The following is a 22040-nucleotide window of genomic DNA, read 5'->3' as shown; positions in this document are numbered from 1 at the left end:
ACAGTGTGCGTGGACTTCCCCTGCACAGAAGGCAACTACAAATGATGTGAATGCTAAATAAAGAGAAACAAATGATCCCTGTTGTCTTTGCTTGATGATTGGTTTGAGTCTTGACAATCCACATTGCTGGCGTTGGATCTTTCAATGCCAGCAATGGCAGGTATCAGTGCTCAAAGCTTTTGTGTTTGTTTCCAACAAGTTGCCCACCTCGGGAAACAAAAATGTGTTCTTTTACTTGTCAGATGAACATATGAGCCACTTTGACTCTTCAGTGCAGTGTGGAGCCTAACAAAGATCTGTTTTGTGTCCCAGCTGATCAGCAGGAGGAGGAGAGTCTGACGGAGCAGCAGAGGAACATTTTCAGCTACTTGGACTCAGCTCAGCCACTACAGAGGAAACAATGAGCTCAACACAGAAGGTGACAGACAGAGCAGGACCATATGACCAAAGATATTTATCACCATATACATTTGAACATTTGCCATAACGATGTAGCTGACGATAGAATTGACACCAGACAAAATACTTTACAGCTGCACAACTTTATTAAAAACCCATCAATGTATTTTCACTGAAACAAGCAGCTGTTGTTTATGTGCATTAAAGTTATATAAAAATGTAACAGTGCAAATGCAAATTCCTCGCTGACAGTTTAACCAAAAGGCGTTTCCAGTGGAAACTGGCCGACACATCCTGAGCATAACCATGTATAATATCCACTAAACTTCAGAAGAGGTTATACAGTCGTGGCCAAAAGGTTTGAGAATTGCATAAATATTGGAACCTGGAGAAATTGCTGCTTAAGTTTTTATAATAGCATTTTGCCTGCACTCCAGAATGTTATGAGGAGTGATCAGATGAACTGCATCGTCCTTCTTTGCCATGAAAACGAACTTAATCCCCAAAAAGCCTTACCACTGCATTTCATTGCTGTCATCAAAGGACCTGCTGAGACCATTTCAGTGATCGTCTTCTTAACTCAGGTGAGAATGTTGGCGAGCACGAGGCTGGAGATCATCATGGCTGTATCCCGATTCAGGTTCTGCAGCTTTAAAGTCCTCAAGGGCCGCGTACTCAAAGACCGCTAAGGCCGAAGTGCGAGGCTCGTAGGCTCGTGAAATGGGACGTCTAGCCTCCGTCGCGCTGCCCAGGTTGCCTAGCAACCATGATACTAACAGCTGGAAACGTTTCATACAGCTTTGTTTGACAGAAATGAAGGAGAACATATTTAGTTCATTTGTTTCTACATGAGCTCTGTGTGATTTGATGAGTATATGAGGCTGAGACCACAGGACTGTGAAACATGATTGTTGGGCTTCATTTCTGTGCTGAACAGTCGTTTAAGATTAGCTGTAAATAACAATTAGCTGATGTTGTTCATGAGACTAAAGTCATCTCACTGTGGTAATGTAAATATAATATGGCCAATATTATAGTTATTATATTAATCACTTCACTCACAGACAAGTATCTGTGACAGTGTGTATACAGATGTATCATATATAAGAGACAAATATTGTTCATTTAATATGTTGGTACTAAATGTGGCTCAATGCTTACATATATGTGTAAAAAGCAAATGTAGGAGCTGTGATAACTGTGTCTGATAGAATGAAGAGTAGACTGATATATGAAATATTCCTTTATTGGGTGAGAAAATCAGACCATGTCATAACTGCTTTAAGTCACACAGAATAGATAAATTCAAATTCAAATTTTATTTGTCACATACACAATCATACACAGTATGATATGTAGTGAAATGCTTGGACAACTGCTCGTGACCTAAAGAAAACAAAAAAGGAAAAGGCTATGAATAAGATAGGAAATAAATATGAAAAATTAAAAAGGGTAAATTTAACTCGGAAGGAATAAAATATAAATTAAGGTTAAAAATGAAATAACTGTACAACACACTGGGAAAGAATAAGATAAAATATATAAATTAAATTGAAAATAAAATAACTGTACAACAAAATACACAATATAGAACTATATAAGAATGTATGAACAAAATACACAAGAAGTATAAATAAATATATACACAATAACAGCAGCAGTGATTTAAGTGATGAAGTGAAAACAAAGTCCAGAAAGTCCAGTGTGTGTGTAAGAACTGTATGTGTGGGTCAGTACTGTGTGGTGGTGTGATTGAGAGACCGTATCGCCTGCGGGAAGAAGCTCCTCCTCAGTCTCTCTGTGTTGGTCTTCAGGGAGCGGAATCGCTTTCCTGACCTCAGCAGAGAGAACAGTCTGTTGTTGGGATGGCTGAGGTCCTTCACCATCTTCCTGGCCTTGGTCCAGCACCGCCTGCTGTAGATTGAGTGCAGGTCAGGGAGCTCGGAGCGGATGGTGCGCTCAGCTGACCGCACAACCCTCTGTAGAGCTCGTCTGTCCTGCATGGTGCTGTTCCCGAACCAGGTTAAGATGTTTCCCGTCAGGATGCTCTCTATGGTGCACGAGTAAAAGTTCCTGAGCACCTTGGAGGGCAGTTGGAAGTCTCTCAAGCGTCTGAGGTGGTAGAGACGCTGTCGGGCCTTTTTCACCACGGTGTTGATGTGACAGGACCATGACAGGTCCTGCGTGATGTGAACTCCGAGGTATTTGAAGCTGTCCACTCTCTCCACTGGGCACTCGTTGATGACGGGGGTCTGGTAGTTCCTCTCCTGCTTAGTGCTGAAGTCCACTATCAGCTCCTTTGTCTTACTGACGTTTAGAAGGAGGTTGTTCCTCTGGCACCAGTTCTCCAGATTCCTAATCTCCTTCAGGTCTCGTTGTTATCAGAGATCAGGCCCACCACGACGGTGTCGTCAGCAAACTTGATGATGGTGGTGGAGCTGGTAGTGGCCACGCAGTCATATGTGTACAAAGAGTACAGCAGGGGGCTCAGAACACACCCCTGGGGGGCTCCAGTGCTGAGAGTGGTGGAGGCTGAGACATGTCCGCCCATCCTTACTGCCTGTGGTCTGCCAGTTAGGAAGTTGGAGATCCACTGACACATAGATGAGCTGAGTCCCAGATGCTCCAGCTTGGTGGTGAGTGTGGAGGTAATTATGGTGTTAAATGCAGAGCTGTAGTCTATGAAGAGCATTTTAACATAATTCCCCCTTCTAGTGTCCAAGTGAGTGAGTGATGTGTGGAGGAGATGAGAGATGGCATCGTCTGTGGAACGATTTGGACGGTAAGCGAACTGTAGTGGGTCCAGTGTGTCTGGTAGTGAAGAAATGATGAAGTCTCTGACCAGGCGTTCAAAGCACTTCATCACTACTGAGGTGAGGGCTACAGGGCGATAGTCATTGAGAGAAGCAGGGTGGGGTTTCTTCGGGACAGGAACAATGATGGACTCCTTGAAGCATGTGGGGATCACCGACTGAGATAAAGAGATATTATAGTTATTATATTAATCACTTCACTCACAGACAAGTATCTGTAACAGTGTGTATATAGATGTATCATATATAAGAGACAAATATTGTTCATTTAATATGTTGGTACTAAATGTGGCTCAATGCTTACATATATGTGTAAAAAGCAAATGTAGGAGCTGTGATAACTGTGTCTGATAGAATGAAGAGCAGACTGATATATGAAATATTCCTTTATTGGGTGAGAAAATCAGACCATGTCATAACTGCTGTAAGTCACACAGAATAGATATCAGAGCCTTAAACAGGCTGACTTCTGCTAAATGGGTCAAACTGGGCAGAAAGTCTACAAACACATAACATCCTTATAGAATATGATGTAACACTTGTTAAGGTTCAAAATTGAGGAAGGAGAGTACAAACCACCCATGGTCCAGAAGCTCTTGGTCAAACAATGATTTTTAATGAATACACACGTGTGGGAAGACAACTCTGTACGCAGACAGCAATTAGTCTTCAACTTAATCAAAGCATGAACAGATATTTTATAGCATCAGGGTTTGATTTACTGACGCCCCTTCATGCGTCACAGATACATTTTATACATAGATCAGATCAACACCACAATGACTTTTAACCCAGAAGATCATCTTCTATTTTCATGGATGGTACTTTCCGTTCTTGTCTTAAAGTGAATTGTTCCTCTTTCTTGCCGAGACATGACTAATCTCTCCTCTAAATAAATCTAACTCATGTGTGTGTGTGTGTGTTGACCTCACATGCTCTTTGTGTCACCTCTTCACCTACTAACTGTCTGTGTCTCGTCCTCAAATGCTCTTTCTCAATTCACCTGTTGCACTTCTGACCTTTCACGAGACCAGAGGCTCACTGAGACTATATGTATGTCTTCTACTAAATAAATGTTTTAACCAAGAACCTCTACTTAAAACCTTAATATGAAATGACCTGATATATAAGTGTTTTGTAAGCATGTATTGCAATTCCTTCTATGTTCTAGTTTTCCCTCAGCATGTATCACCTGAACAGTCACGTCAGTGAAGCTTAAGACCTTTAAAGAACCTGAACATCAACTCAAATAAGCACAGATATGCATTGTGTACACAATAGTTATAACTGCATCTGAAATACAAAATTAACATCATCATAAACATCTTAAGGCCATCTTAAAGCTATCTGTTACATTGTCAAAGCAATGATCATACTGCAGATTATATTATTAATGCAATGGTAATAATGATGATTATTTAACAATAGCAGTAAAATAATTTCCCTGCTCCACACTCCCTCTCTCGACCTCTGGAACACCAGAGGTCGCAATACATTGTGTCCTCGCTCAGCAAATCAGACAACCTCCTGTCATCTAAGTGGTCCCGTAATAAACACCAGCTCCCCTTCGAGAACACTCCATGTGTAAGCTTTGGTTTTCTCGGTCCCTCTCTTGTGGTCTCGGACCTCCCTGTGGTCGTCGAGATCTTCTGCAAAGGAAACAAAACACCTTTTCCTGCACCTCCCTAACTTATCCTATCTGGGACTCTTTAATCAAAAGCATGATCCTAATTATCTTCTTAACTTATTGACTTGTATTTATGTATATTCTTCAACGTTACTCATCACTTTAAAACTCTTTAAGCCCTGCTTTTACGTCCGGTTGCTCGCTCTATTTTCCCTATCTGATCATCAACATCCTGTACACAAACTGTCCACCTTTTTAACAAAAAATCATTAGAACCAGCCTATTCTACTAAAAGCTCCAAAAGAAAACAACCACTTTAATCAATTAAGTTTAAGCATATAAGCAATTACTCCTGTATACATTTCATCATAGCTAAATGCTGCCTAAAAACAACTCCTGTGTGTTAACTTCATTTTAACCTCACATTTCCTATGTTATAACCCGTTTTTGGTATAGCCTTTTTATTTCATTTGCTCCTTTTAATTTAACAATACCTTCTAATTCTAGTTTATCAGACTTAACCAAAATATATGCTTTCCTTCCTTTGGTCCTTCTTTAAGTTCAGTTAACAACTAAATGAATTTGAGGCCTTTTGCCTGGAATCAATACTGTCATGTGTGTTTCTTAACTCTGTGTCTGTAAGCGCGTGCAATCCTTCAATAACTTCAATAACTCATATCAAAAAATGCAATATGTATAAAAATCATTTCTATTTATAAACTCTCCCCTTTATCCTAAAAATACCTCCTATGTAATATCTATATGTGTAAGCCTACATTATAACCACTTCTTCTAGAAATCAAAAAAGAAATCAAACCTGTTCTACTCCTAGAACCCTCACTAATTTTCCCTCTAAGATTTGTACACAGCTTTGAAAAAGCGGCATTGTATCTTCTAAACAGGATTCAGTTCACTTTAATCCTTTAACCTTAACTTAAAAATAACAGTTTCAGTTTTACCATATCCAAATGATCAAAAACCCCAAAAGTCCTAAAATGATCCTAAATTATTAAACAATTAAATTAATACACCCTAAACCCCCCTTTATTTTGACACATGAAATGTGTCAAAATACTATACAAAACTAAAAATGCTCAGTTTTCCCCACTCATGTTCCAATCTATATCATAAAAATAAACTTAAAACAGAACAATTATCAGTCATGTGTTCCTCCAAATAATGGTAACTGAGTTATATCAAAAATGTTTCCCCTTTAACATTAGGCATTCTCCCAACAATATACTATAACCCCATAATCTAACCCCAGTCAACAAAACAAAACAGAAATTTTCTCTGGTAAAAACAAATTGTTTGTCCACATTTATTCATCCTCGCATTCACTCACACATTCACTCCATATTTTTGCTAATAGTGGAGCTTCCCGCGGCAGTGATCAGATTCTCCACCCTCAGCAAAATGAGCTCAGTCATTTTTTATTTTCCATAGGAAAATATTTCTTTATGCTTTTGGGCTGGATTGACTCGCATAAAATCCTTTTTACAGGGACTTACGACCTGAATAGTCTCCCACAGGTAGCTTTCTCCTCAGCCAATTGTAATCTGGAAAGCCCCCTTATATTTGCTCTTCCCAAGAATTTTCAGCGCCGTTATTCACTGTTGCAGGCCTGCTTAAAACAGAAATGAAAAAAAAAAATAGAGCTGATTATTAGCTCACAAAACACAAAACAAAATCACCTGACAGGTTTTCTTTAAGTGCACTGTTACAAAATAATGGGCCCAATTTTAGACATGTCGATGTTTCCTAAAACTCCCTCTATTAAAAACAAAAACAACAACCCAAACCTAACTGACAGAATCAACCCATCACCACAACAACCTCAACAACCTTAAACACACAAGTCTTGCCACCACATAATTTCACCTCCTCAATACACCGAAAGTCTCATTAAAACCACACAATTTGCACACAAAAATCACCCCCTTATGCTCTGTAACATACTTAAATTCAGCATAAAACCCCCTTACGACAACATATAATCACTAAACTATAAATTTCCTACCCCAATCTGCACTTCTCGTCTCTGCTATGCTTCCTCTTCTGAAAGTCACTTCCTCAGTCACACACACACACACACACACAGGAAGTTCCTTCGTCACCACTCACTCCAACTAATTTGCATATCTTTGTGTTCTAAGCCAGGTTTAATCAGTATCTATACAAATAATCATCATGAGCTTGTCTTGTCTTTATAAGGTTAATGCATTTTCTGTTTGTGTATGTTGCTTTTGCAGTGTGTCAGACTCCTTCATAATTCTCCACTTAAGCCGTCAGTTTCTTTCCCAAATTTACTAACCCTCATTTTGATTTCCCCTTAAATAACAGCATTCCTTGTCCTCAGCCAGAAGGTAGGGCTCCACTTGCCACTTACCCCCTCCGCCTTAGCCCAACGGCTTTACCCTTGAGGTCCCGTCTTCCTCACTTCATCTCACCAGTGAGTCTGAGCTCACAGGGACTGAGTGAGGCCGAGTAATCGTGACTGTGCCCGCCTTAGGTTGTCCCAGGGTTTCGAGGTGGGATCTTACCCGTCATGGGCTATCCAGCCTTCCATACTCGCCTGATACGGGGCCCAAGTGGGCAGGGGAGGGAACACACTGGCTCTGGAAATTAAAGGAGTGTAAGCTGCTTCCTTCATTGCATCTTATATTAAACTATCTCACTTCTGACTCCTTCCTAGAATAATTTCACATATGGCAATTTGTGTATGTATGTTTTCTATTCATTAATGTAATTGTCAGTTATTTTCTCTCTTTATTTTAATTTTTTATCTATTTGTTTGTCACTTTCTACTTTAGTTCTACTAAATCCTGATGTAAAAACAATACTCCCTTATTTCACGCACACACTCTGCATTTTGCCTACGCACACACTTCTCTCTCAGACTTCCTCTGTTCACACACCGCCTTGCACTCACTCTACTATCAACTTTCATAGTGTTATTATTATTTAGTATTTTGTACACATCACACAGAATCATTCAAATCGAGTACTCACAGCATTCACATCACAACCTCAACTATCACTTTCAATCCTGCAAGACGCAGAGATGGACATCTCCTTCACCTAACATAAAACTAAATTACCATATCAACATACAATTACTGAAATTCAAACTCAAATACACCGTCTGTTTTAATAAAGTAAAAGAGTAAACGGGTGTACCAAGTGTATGTACTTATGCGTTCTTGAACTGAAAGAAAAAGAAACTCAAACTCTTATAACATCACTCATGCCTCTCTCAAATTAAAAACACTTTCAAACTTTAAAACATCCTACTTGACATCACCAAACAAATACCTCTCACCTTTATTCATCATTCAAAACCTTCTAGTCACCGCATTCACACACTTAAACTGTGACCAGAGTTGAGGAATATAACTCAAAACACACTTTCCTAAGAGTACTTTAGACATGCTTATCATAATCAGAAAGAGCAAGTCAAAAACAAACAAACGAAAAATTGAAACCTCCATTAATTCTCACCGCACACACAAGAAATTGAAAAAATAAACCACACCAGCAACTAATGCTGGAGAAAAGTTACTACTGAAAGTAATGTGTTAGTCTTAAGTATATACAGTGCACTCAATATATTTATATATCTACATCCAAACTCAGTCAATTACTATACATCCACTACGGCAACTCAAAACTTTATTTATAGTCCTCTAATGAACATAAATGGCATTTGAAACACACACTCAACAATGTTTGCAGCAGTATTTGTAAAACCAACTGTGGTTTAAACAGTTCACTGCTTACTCATTTGCATTTTCACTCACACACACACAGTCTAAAAATAGCTCCAGCATTGCCTCAGACTCCTTTCACACAGAGATCTCTTATTTTATATTACAAAGACATCTTATATTTACAACCACTGTCAGATCTGTCAGCTTTAGCGCCTACACAATTTAGACAAATTTAAAATAACCGCCCAGCGGATAAACTCCCTGAGTTTTTTGCGACCAATCAACCAGTATCAGACTTTAACTGTTTCTGGCCTCATCTCTAAAATCCCTAACTCAATTTAAAAGCGTCAACCAACCCAAACTTTGCCTGAAGCTCTATTTTTGGCATTACACAGCCAAGGCTTACCCCGAAGTTTTAAGTTAAAGTTACACGCCCGAAGTCCAACTTCTTCTGACCAAAAAAGCGCAGACTACCGTTCCAAACGGTAAGGAGACTCTAACTCCTAGCTATTTTGGAGGTTCCCAAGTTCTCCCCGGTTGCCGACCATACTAACCCTATTCGCCGATAGGTCAGGGCCAAGCGTCCTTGGCCGGGAGGGAGCGTTACCTCCGAGAACTGCACTTCCTAGCAGACTCTACTGCCGTTCTAGAATAATTTATAATACTTTGAAACAACAATCAACACCCAAAACAAGTGTATGACTGAGGCAGATCTACCCTGATGGACAATGGGGACTCTAACCCACAAAATGACCAACCAAGGTCTGACCTAATGACCAACCGGGACTTTAACCCACACAATGACCAAATTTCCTACCAAACTACTTGAGACTCTAACTCAATTTCTTTGGGACTTCAACCCAGTATTTAAACTTTTCCTGGCAGACTCTAACTGCTCTCGCAGACTTTAACTGCTTTCATTTCTTCTTTCTTCTTAGCAGAACTCTAACTGCTTCAACTCATGAGATTTTTCATCAAAATCAAAACAGACATCCACCAGTAACTTCAGTGAGTAGACTTAAATTTTATCATATCCAATTTGGCACACTTTGGAAATAATTCAACAGGTAGTGCCTTACCTTTTGGATAAGCCGGCTTATGCCCACTCAATTCGACCACTGGAATTCATGTCTGCCCGTCAGACCACCTAAGACCAAATTTCTCCATCTACACCTCCAATTCTCCCTCCTCAACCACCGGACGAAGCCCCCAAATGTTAAGGTTCAAAATTGAGGAAGGAGAGTACAAACCACCCATGGTCCAGAAGCTCTTGGTCAAACAATGATTTTTAATGAATACACACGTGTGGGAAGACAACTCTGTACGCAGACAGCAATTAGTCTTCAACTTAATCAAAGCATGAACAGATATTTTATAGCATCAGGGTTTGATTTACTGACGCCCCTTCATGCGTCAGATACATTTTATACATAGATCAGATCAACACCACAATGACTTTTAACCCAGAAGATCATCTTCTATTTTCATGGATGGTACTTTCCGTTCTTGTCTTAAAGTGAATTGTTCCTCTTTCTTGCCGAGACATGACTAATCTCTCCTCTAAATAAATCTAACTCATGTGTGTGTGTGTGTGTTGACCTCACATGCTCTTTGTGTCACCTCTTCACCTACTAACTGTCTGTGTCTCATCCTCAAATGCTCTTTCTCAATTCACCTGTTACACTTCTGACCTTTCACCAGACCAGAGGCTCACTGAGACTATATGTATGTCTTCTACTAAATAAATGTTTTAACCAAGAACCTCTACTTAAAACCTTAATATGAAATGACCTGATATATAAGTGTGTTGTAAGCATGTATTGCAATTCCTTCTATGTTCTAGTTTTCCCTCAGCATGTATCACCTGAACAGTCACGTCAGTGAAGCTTAAGACCTTTAAAGAACCTGAACATCAACTCAAATAAGCACAGATATGCATTGTGTACACAATAGTTATAACGGCATCTGAAATACAAAATTAACATCATCATAAACATCTTAAGGCCATCTTAAAGCTATCTGTTACATTGTCAAAGCAATGATCATACTGCAGATTATATTATTAATGCAATGGTAATAATGATGATTATTTAACAATAGCAGTAAAATAATTTCCCTGCTCCACACACTATAGATCAACTTAGCTCAGAATATATAAAGCATATAAACAGTTACAGCAATATGATGCAACAAACACAGCAGATACTGATCCAAAATACTCAAAGCTTCATAGAACTGAAACCAACATTTATTTTTAGCTCCATTCTGCTGCTGATACAGACTTTAGGTTTCTGAACATTAAACTTGTTGCTGCCTTTCATAGTGTGTAACTTGAAGGCCCTGAGTACTTTCTCCCACACTGAAAACACTGGGAGGATCACATTATGTGAACATTACCTAATAAGACTGATTCAGCACAGACAGTTATGTTAAACTTTCCTAGCAGTCCTTCACAAACAGGGAACAGTCTGTCTATTCTCTCCATCTGTCAGCTGCTGCTGGCTCTTCCTCCTCCTCTTCCTCACACACTGCTGAGTTTGTCCTGGTGGATCATCAGGGCTGCAAAGCCTCACAGATGATGTGCAGCAGTGGCTCCCTCAGTCTGTCCTCACTCTGGACACTTGCAGTCGTCACACATGGAAATCAAATGTGTGATAAGCTGCAGGATTCAAACACAAGTGTAACTTATAAACACATGTTCATACTTTTATTCCACAACCAGAGAGAAAGAAACAGAGAGAGAGTGCAGGACAGACAGACAGGTGACAGTCTCAGGTGTACACACTGCTACACAACAGCAGGATTTAGTGTTTGTGTTATTACGAGTGTAAACAAGAAGAGTTCCAGATGGTGCAGTGGACACATGTGTGACTGCTGTGATTGAAGCATCTTTCTTTCAGCTTAACGAGTGAACCGTCAGCTCGTTCAAACACACGTTAAAGTGCGTTTGGCTCGACACCACCGAACAGAGGCAGCAATATAACACAGCTAACATTAACAGTGCAGTGAATCCTGCTTGTGCCGTGATGTTCAGGACTGCAAACCGAGCAGCATCACTGACTTTCAGCTTGTTGTGTTTGTGGATATATGACTGACTTTAATTATCCACAAAATCATCACATTCTCTGTCAGATTAAGGTCGACTATTGAACGGCGTATATTTTAAAGGCTTTAAAACCAAGTTAACGCTGAAAGTACAAACATCACTAATGTCACATAACTCTGCCGACAAGGCATAGCTATGGCTATGAAATGCTCTTTGTGTATCACTTCTTCATTATGAAAGATGTCATTAATGCACTAGTAATGTCTCATCTGGAGTATTGTTCAATCATTTGGTCAGCAGCTAATGAGACAGATCTTAACAGACTTCAGTTAGTCCAGAATAAGGCGTCCAGATTAGTGTGAAGATGTTCATACTATACTAATATTGATCAAATGCATAATAACCTTTCTTGGCTTCCTGTACAGGCTAAAATATTCTATGGCTTACTTGTAGTTCTGAAGAAACCAATTCTGTTAAACACACCACATTTATTCTGCTCAGCTCCAGTATCCAGATGAAATACATCATCATATTACACAGTTTTCAACAAACTGCAATTTAGTAAATGCTCGAGTTAAAAGTAACGTTTTGTAAAACTGTTACATTTAGAGCAACTTTTAAGTGGAATAAGTTGCCTTAAAAAATTAGAGAATTATTCAAAACTTCAATGAACACTTAAAAGCCGATTTACAGAGCTTTTAGTTGTTGTAAATATTGTAAGACATGATTTGTTTTTGAAATTTGTGTAATGTGCCTCAATGTTATTGATATTATTATTATTGATTGCTTATATTTGAACAATTGTGAAACCTCACTGTGGATGTAAGAGTGAAATTATGTGGATATCTTGAATCCACTTTATTGTGTAATATTTTATGTGAGTATTTGACGGAAGACGAGCAACATCTGTTGTGGAAGCTAACGGGGTTCCTTTAGAATAAACAAACATAGGATTTATTATCACTGAATAATTCTGTATAAATCTATACAAATTATAGAAATATGTAATAGGAAACAACAAAATAATCTAAATTATAAAATTGTGTGTGTGTGTGTGTGTGTGTGTGTGTGTGTGTGTGTGTGTGTGCATGATTTTAGTGTTTGAACAGTCATGAATTATCTTTAACAGCAGGTTGGATGTAATGTGTTAGAACTACCAGCAGGTGGGGATAAGAGACCTTTAAGGTGTTTGGTGCCACGCTCCACCTTCAGGTTTAAAACTAGTGTTAATGGAGTTTGAAGGTTGAGTTTGTTCCACGACTGCATTTCACTCACTGCCTCTGTTTGTATCTCTGTCACTGCAGGACCAACATGGAGCCAGAAGTCAGCGCTCTCAGGAGGCCGACAAACCTCACAGAAGAAAGGGAGAGAAAAAACACACCTGTGACGAGTGTGGGAAGGCTTTTACTCTGAGGGCTACACTAAAACGGCATCAGGTCATCCACACTGGAGAGAGACCGTTCAGCTGTGACTTGTGTGGAAAGTCTTTTTCCTTGAAGGGTCACCTAAAAACACACCAACTCATCCACAGTGGAGTTAAAGCGTACAGCTGTGATCAGTGTGGCAGAGCTTTTACTCACAGTAGCCACTTACAGAGGCATCTAGTTACCCACTCTGGAATTAAGGCATACAGCTGTGACGAGTGTGGAAAGTCTTTTTCCTTGAAGGGTTACCTAAAACAACACCAACTCATCCACAGTGGAGTTAAAGCGTACAGCTGTGATCAGTGTGGAAGAGCTTTTACTCACAGTAGCAGCTTACAGAGTCATCTAGTTACCCACTCTGGAATTAAGGCATACAGCTGTGACGAGTGTGGGAAGGGTTTTACTGAGAGGGCTTCACTAAAACAGCATCAGGTCATCCACACTGGAGAGAGACCGTTCAGCTGTGACTTGTGTGGAAAGTCTTTTTCCTGGAAGGATTCTCTAAAAAAACACCAACTCATCCACAGTGGAGTTAAAGCGTACAGCTGTGATCAGTGTGGCAGAGCTTTTACTCGCAGTAGCAGCTTACAGAGGCATCTAGTTACCCACTCTGGAATTAAGGCATACAGCTGTGACATCTGTGGAAAAACTTTCAGCCGGAGAGGGAACCGAAATACACACCTACGCATTCACACCAGACATGATGTGTACTGCTGTGAACAGTGTGGCAAACAGTTTACAACAGACGCACACTTACAACGACACATGTTTACCCACACTGAGGAGAGACCTTATCAATGTGACCTGTGTGAGAAGACTTTTAAAGCTCCACATCACCTGAGACAACACCAACAGATCCACACCAGAAAGAGACTCTACAAGTGCAGCTACTGTGAGGTATGTATTTATATTGTTATCTTGTCATTTTAGCCTGACTGTTTGGAACAACTCTGCTCATTAAACTGTGTTAGCATGTTAGCAATTCTACTGCATGGAAAAGCAGCTCTGAGTGATTATTCAGATTTTCCTTTCAGTTATGATTTTAGTATTACTGTAGTATTATGGTGGTAGTATTGTAGTTATTGCAGCCCAGTAAACTGAGTGTGTTAACTGAAACAGTCAAATGTAGTTGGACGTCTGCAGAGATGCTCTTTATTTCAGGCGACGTTCAGGATACAAATGTTGAAGGACTGACTTACACTGTCTTTGTGTCTTTGTTTAGAAGCAGAGCGACACAGATGGATCCAGTTCTCAACCCTGTCATCACTGTGGTGGTGGGAAAGACTTTCATTGTGACCTCTGTGGAAAAACTTTCAGTCAGCAAAAGACCCTAAAAGTACATCAACGTAGACACACTGGAGACAAACTGAAATACTGCAAAGAATGTGGGAGAAGCTTCACCACACCAAGTGATTTAAAACGACATGAACTGATTCACAGTGGGGTTAAAAAGCACCTCTGTGATCAGTGTGGGTCATCCTTCACCACTGTAAGGGACCTTAAATCACACAAACGAGTCCACACAGGAGAGAAACCACACAAGTGCAGACACTGTGAGAGAAGCTTCTCACAGTCAGGTAATCGTAACATTCATGAACGTACACACATGGAAGGAAACTACAGCTGTGACCAGTGTGACAAGAGCTTCAGGAATCTCAGATCATACTCTGAACACAAACGATCCCACGTTACTAATAAACTGTTTCACTGTTACCAATGTGCCCAAACATTCACCTCATTGTCTGCTCTGTGCAAACATCAGCGCGATCACTCAGGGCTGAAATCACTCCCATCACTGGATCACAGTGAATCTGAAGACACAGAAAGATCCTCTGGTTTCTGTGTCAGACTCAAAAAGCTTGAGATCAGGCTCCACAGAGTTCAGATAGAATCATTTAAACTTGTGTTGAACTGAACTGGTTGCTGGGCTGAACTTCTACATAATACAGATCTACATGGGATCTTCTTTTCTGTTGTTTTACTAAGTCAGTTTTATCCTTTTTTCTCTGTCCTGGTTTTGCTCGTCTGTAAATGATTGAAACTCAGTCAAATAGTTCATTGTTCTCCAGCAAAACGTTTTGGAAACTCATGTTTAACCTTTAAAACTCTGACATGTTTTAGCACACAAGGCTTCATCGGGGAGTTCACTCATGATTGGACCATGAGAACAAAGGTTTTTAGTTCTTTCAAAGAGAGTCTTGGAGATGTTTGATGTTTCTGTTTTTCTGAAACCACCTGAAAGAAAAACTATTTTTCTTGCTTTATGTAGTGTGGAAGTTTTTAATGTTTCTTCATCTGTGATGTTCTTGAATGTGTTCACGTGAAGATGGTACAAATAAACTGTCCTTTCAGCTTTAGCTCCTAATTTATTCATTATTTATGGATGTAGCACAGCAGCCGTCTCTTGATTAACACATGGAGGGCTCGGGATCTGATGGTGTCGTCTCCCTAATTTGCCCACTCAGTAAATCTCACTCATGGCCAAGAAATTGAAATAAACCTTGTTTCCCTGCTGGATAGTGATCCACTGTAACTCTGCTCCTCCTTCCTGTTTAGGATTTCTGTGGCTGAAGTAAAATTCCCTCCATCCATCACTTATCCCAGCTAACCCAAAGTGAAATAAAGTTTTGCTCGTCTTAAAAAAGCATTACAATAATGGGCATTACCAATGCAAACTGAATGATACAGAAGATGTAAGAAGAGACTTTGATCAGTTAATAAAGCTCATGATCTGGATTCATTGTGGCTGCTACACAGATACTTCTGGGTCACTTCTCTCAGTTAGGAACCTTCCTCACCAAACTGACTGTTGGACCACACCCCTGGTTTCATGAGAAATTGTTTCAGCCATGATTTCTCTTCCTGTATTTCAGAGTAAAGACTGAAGTGACAAATGGAAGCATGTTTAAAAAACACAATGTGAGAGAGACGTTGAGGTCCTTAGAAGTTACCCTGGGTTTTTCTGTCACCCTGCTAGATGTTACACACCTTGTTATTGGACTGGTTTCTACTGCTGGACTACTCCTGCGGAGAGTAACAATACTCTTACTAATTAGCTCCCTTTCACACCTTTGGGGATATTTATTTTTGTGTTTGCAGCGCTGTGAGCCAGAACAGCGAGAGAAAAATCTGCAACAGCGACGAGCCGAATGCTTACGTGAATCGCAGCAGCTGCACATGTGCTACGCTGAATTAGAGGATATCTTTGCTCTGGATTTCTATTTCTACTTTTTCATTTCTATATGATTCTTCTTGCATCTAAACAAAGATGATTCAATTTGCTAAATGTTGATGGCTCTTCGTGCTCAGGTGTAAATGAGACGTAATATTTGCTCTTGGTTTGGTTCTCCTGTACAGAACCTTGCAGTACAACAGAAACCTAAAAACATTATTTGTAGTTGTTATTCTTAGTTGTTCTGCTGCCTAAATACCACAGGGTCTGATTATGAAGTTATTGAGCTGCACATACGTTACGACCTGCTTAAGTTCGAGGTCACAGCGTCTGTAGAGCAGCTGGAACATAATGAAGTCTACAAGGTTAAAGTTTTCTCTTCAGTTATTGTTCTTTCTGCTGCTTGGTTTGATGGATCTGAGAGCTTTTGTTTTTATTATTGTTATTATAATTATCATTAATATTTTACTCTCTAGAAGCTTTAAAATAGTGTTTGTGTTTGAAAAAATTGATTTAAGAATTGAACAGAAACATCTGTCCTTCTGAAAATCGCCCAAAGGCACGGAGACAAAGTCAAAGGATGCAACCTGTAACTTTCTCTTCCTTCATGTCAGGACCATCATCCATGATTTATATAAAATACATATAGCAACAGTAGCACTTTAGTTTGGACTTTATGATTTCTGTAACTGGAAAATATTATTTTGTTTAAAGACAGAAGTGACCGCATAGTTGCAACATCAAAGGGAAATATTAATTAATTAGCATCAAGTATATTTGTTGCTTAAGCGTTTGCACTATAACTTAAGTAGGATTATAACTTTTAAGGAAGGAAAGATTTCAGATATTTAGTTCACTGTTTCGGTTATTTTATATGAAATTAAAACATTTACGTTGGTCAAATATGATGCTCTAAATCCAATAAAAGTTTGAAAATAAATGATGTATTTTTAAATGCTGCAACAAATGTTCACAAAAAGTAACTATAATTAAAACCAGTTAAACAAAATCAAATGTTTGAATCATGCTTAACCAAATGCCAGGCTGGAGAGCTGAACCTAAAGTATACGTAGAAAGATTTCAACATCTGAGCAGCGATGCTGGAGGGCTACCTGGCCAATGCTGGCCTACACAAAGAGGTCCCGGCTCGGAGGAGCTGAAGAAGATCCTTGCCTTCCTCGTCAGTTTCCTCTTCAGTTCCTATCCCAACAAAACCTTCTTGCACCTATTAGCTCCAAAGAGGCTATGGTGCCCGTGGAGGTCTGGACCTGAGGCCTGTGCTCATCACGTGGATAGAAAACACTCTGACACCATTCTGGAGGTCTGATGGGACTCTGACCAAAACACAGATGAAATAAAACTTGTGGCTGGAGCTTTTAAAATGACTTTTTCACCTCATAGATTAATGCTCATGATTGCATGTTAGCCAGACAGCATCTCCCCAAGGTGAAACTCTCAGGAGACATTTACTCTTAAACTGTAATCTGGTTGAGACTACTTGAGGAGATCTTAGTAGCGAGTATGTGGATTTAGTCTCTTCACCAACAGCAGACAGACCCATGCCAAGAAAGCAGACATGTTCTCAAAGAAAGCCGAGAGCAGAGATTGGAAAAAGCTAAAAAGAAAAAGCTGCAGCTTCAGACGACTATCTGCCTGTAAGGCTGAAAAAGTCCAGTTACGCTCTATTTTGGAAAAGCTCCCAGTTTTGGTAACCTGGACTTTTATTTCCCCTCTTCTGCTACAGATGTTGACTGTGACCTCAGAGGCCAACTGGACCACACAGCTGCAGCAGGAGTGAGGGAGAGGAGTCTTCATCCAGCTTCAAAGAAAACATCCAGGTAAAGTGACGTGGATCAGCGGATAAAGCCGTCTCCACTTTCAAAGGAGATCCTCTGAGAGAGAGACTCTCTGAGCCATTTTAGCCTCAAATTATAGGACTTTATAGTACAGCAACACTTTTAAAGGACAAAAATAACATAAACTGTGACTGTAATACAAACAAAGTATTGCATGTGTTTTTAAAAGTGTTCCTCCGATGGGCAGGATATCACTATTAGACTGTCCCACCAGCCAACTTCAACAAGAGACCACAGCAGCATTCAGTGATCAGCACAGATGTTCCTCTAACACTCAGCATCTGATCCCTGTTGGTCTGTGTGCTTCTGCTTTTGCTCAGTTAGAAACCCTGCAGCAACCCGACCCAAAACTGTGTCTTCTTGTTGGCCTCAACGTTGAAGTGTCAAACGTCCAACATCTGGAAAGGAAACCACGCCAGTGTACTGTGATGTTTCACCAACATGTGGCAGACGCTGGTCCTGCCTTTCATGCTGACATCAGCAGAGAGCCCCGCCTACCTCAAAGCCTCCCCTGTCATGTATTGATCAGGATGATTATGAAGATGAGCGAGTGCAAATAAGACTGTAAAAGTCCACGAGCAGAATGTTTGGATGCTTTCTGATGATTCATGAATATCATGAGAGTGTTTGTGTGTTTTGTCTTTTCTTTGCTGACGTTTGTTACTAACAAAGACAATTTACGCTCTGTGTGTGTTTTCATCCTTACCAGCCGCACTCTAACTGCAATGAAGGAAACAAACTGTAGAAATCGTCGACTCAGTGACTTCATAAAATATTGAAGTGGTTCAGGTAGAGCCAGTTTTTAAATGACCATGAACACTGACCGTATTGTATCTGTACAGCATGTTTTTCTATTAGACAGATTTGTAACAGAGGCCTTGCTCTCAGTAAGTTTGAAATCCTTTTCTGATTTCTTTTGTAATCTCTGATCTTTGTGTATCCTGCTCAGTTTGCATGCTGCCTGTAGGAGTTTCTGTCTTTGTATTTGAAGAGAATTCATTGAATATACTCAGCTGCTTCCCTTTGGTGCCTCACACATCACTGAAGTTTTTCAGTGTCCAGTTATTTGTTTTTAATAGCTGTTTGAATTCTCTGTATGTTTGACCCTGTAGACTGTTTAATGGACTGCTCGTCTTCCTGTTTGTAACCACTGCCTGTTTAGGACTAAAGATTTGGATTTTTGACTTTAACACAGCCTCTGCGTGTCGTCCCTTTGTGTCCTCGTCCTCTGTGAATGTGTCACAGATGTTTCCATGATAATAACACAGCTTTCCCACAGTGGCTTGCAGCAGCATTTATTCACAGCACATTTGAGAAAGGTTCAGATTAACTCGATGAGTTTATATTCAGAATGATTCTGACAGTGGGCCACTGTGAATTGTGATCTTTCATCAGGTCAATGTTTAAGTTCAGTATTTCAAAGCAGGAGCTATGAACAGTCATCATGTTGGCATTAGAATTATTATTATTAATCATTATTAATAATGTCGTTACTCATGTATAACTTTGATTAGTATACATGAATTTTATCAATAGTAAAAATAATGAATAATTCATGTATAACTTTTATTGTGTTTTGTATATTAATTATATTTAAATAGAGATGTTGACCCTGTCTCTACAGTAGCATCAGTGTAACATACATTATTGGTCCAAGCTGTCATAAATGGGGAGCCTGATCCTTTTTATTATGAAAACATGACGAGTATTTTTCTTGTCAGTTGGGAAGAAGTTGGTCTTTTTTTCCTTCTTTTTGCTCAGTTTGTCTTTTCTTTGATAATTGAAACTCTGATCAAACCTACTCATGTTCACAGGATGTAAAAGCAGCTGACAGTCCGTGGCATTGTTGTTTGTAGAGGTGCAGTGTAGTGGGAGCATAAATCAAAAGAAAACAGTAACATTTATGTAATAAAACATCTGAATGAAAATGAACAGGCCCTTTATGAACTTCAAAGGGATCTGAAAACAACACTTTTTAAAAGAGTATCTTGGGGTGTAGGTGGTCAAAATAGAAAACTGAGCTGAGACTCTAAGTTCAATCCATCCATTCGTTTTTACTTAGGAGGAAGAAATGTCAGGCTGGTGCAGGCTGGTTAGGTGCATGTGGTTATCTTTACCTAAATGAGTTCACTTTGTGGCTGCCAGGTTGGGCAGAAGTACCTGTCCCCTGTTAGGCTTAGCAAGGTTCTCCAGGAGTTTCTCCATGGGTAGAGCTTCTAGCTCCTCCAGCACATCTGTGGCCGTGCAGGCTGCCACTTTCTTGGTTGCTCTTTTTACCCCACTGGTGGATGAGCTGCAATGGTCTCCATTTGTCCCATATGTGTTTACTTCTTCTTCTTCTTTTGCATATTAAACACATTATTCTGTTTCTATGTATTTGCTATGATTTGCTATTTGTTAAGTAACATTGCTTCACTCACTATGCCGGGTTTGTGTGTGGAAGCATTCAGTTGCTGGCAAATCAAACATTCTGCAAATGAAGCTGAATACTCAGTTACATGTTTCTTTACATTTTATTATGTTACAGATTAAGTCATTTGTTCTTACTTTGTTTGTCTTTTCAGTCTTCATGAGGGTCAGGTGTGGGGAAACGCCCGCCCGGCATTTCCTCATTTTAAAGTCCTGCTGATGTCACACATGACATCAGCAGGTCAAACCAAGTGGAGGGGTTTGTTTGTCCATAGAGATGCTTCCTTTTGTTTGTTTTAAGGTTTAAATGGATTTGTTGAATGTGTTTCTTTTCATCAATACTGCCATTTAGTTGTGTAAATGTGCATGTTAGAAGTGTGAAGAGGTTTTGTGTTTAGAAATTGTTAGCAGAGCTGCCCTGTGCAGCATTTATGGCATAATACTTTTAAGGGAGAATAAAAAGTCGACACATACATCTCATTCCTGACGGAGGACTCTACCACAACCCCTCTCCAGTCCATTCACAGAGTCATTGCATGATAAGACATGGATAGGATATGGGCGGGGCCTTTTACCGTCATTTTATTAAGGCACAAAGTACAAACACCTGTGGACACATAATCCAACACCCCCACTTGTACACAGGTTGGGGGGAAAAACAATCCTCCAAAAAAACCATCTTATATTCCAAACACGAATCCAGAGAATTTGTCTAACTTAGACTTTGAGACTGGTTTCGTCATCATATCTGCTACCATTGACTCAGTTGGACAGTAATCAATGAGCACTTTTCTTTCATGTACAGCTGACCTTATAAAATGATATTTCACATCAATGTGTTTACGTCTTGTCTGTTCACTGGATTCTTTGACAAAGCGATTGTTCCCTGATTGTCCTCCAAAATCATAGGTATTTCATACTCAAACTCATCAAGATCTTGAATCAAATAAGTCAAATACATACATTCCTGAATTGTTGCTGCTAATGCCATGTATTCGGCTTCACAAGTTGATAATGCTGTAGTTGTCTGCTTTTTGGTTTTCCATGATGGTAAATGGCCTGCATTTGTATAGCGCTTTTCTAGTCCATAGGACCCCAAAGCGCTTTACACTACATTCAGTCATTCACCCATTCACACACACATTCACACACTGGCGATAGCAAGCTACATTGTAGCCACAGCTGCCCTGGGGCGCACTGACAGAGGCGAGGCTGCCGGACACAGGCGCCACCGGGCCCTCTGACCACCACCAGTAGGCAAACACGGGGTTAGTATCTTGCCCAAGGATATTTGGCATGCAGCCAGGGTGCAGCCTGGGATCGAACCACCGACCTTCTGATTAGTGGCTGACCTGCTCTGAGCTACAGCCACCCCTGATATCAAAGGACCATTTTCATTTAGGCTTACACAATAACCTGTCATACTGCGTCTATCAGAAACATCGGATGCCCAATCTGCATCACTGTATGCTTGTAGACCCAGTTTTCCACTTGAACATTTCCTAAAACACAGTTCTCTCCCTTGACTACCTTTTAAATACCTCAAAACATGTTTCACTGCTGTCCAATCATCAACAGTTGGCG

General features: G+C 39.9%; 1 long non-coding RNA gene across 2 annotated transcripts; it reads left to right on the top strand.

The window, feature by feature from the left end:
• The first annotated feature begins 386 nt into the window (after positions 1-386).
• LOC113011588 (uncharacterized) lies at positions 387-21314 on the top strand. 2 transcript variants are annotated; one of them, XR_003270578.1, is made up of 4 exons: positions 17162-17846; positions 17936-18029; positions 18368-20666; positions 20698-21314. It is a non-coding gene; the product is annotated as an uncharacterized LOC113011588 (long non-coding RNA). The 2 variants fall into 2 exon arrangements; XR_003270579.1 differs by lacking the exons at positions 17162-17846; positions 20698-21314 and adding an exon at positions 387-418 and having other exon boundaries at positions 18368-19241.
• The last annotated feature ends 726 nt before the right edge of the window (positions 21315-22040 follow it).

Source organism: Astatotilapia calliptera, chromosome 19 (genome assembly GCF_900246225.1).
Source record: "Astatotilapia calliptera chromosome 19, fAstCal1.2, whole genome shotgun sequence".
NCBI classification, from domain to species: Eukaryota; Metazoa; Chordata; class Actinopteri; order Cichliformes; family Cichlidae; genus Astatotilapia; species Astatotilapia calliptera.
This window is presented reverse-complemented; position numbering and strand designations above follow the sequence as displayed.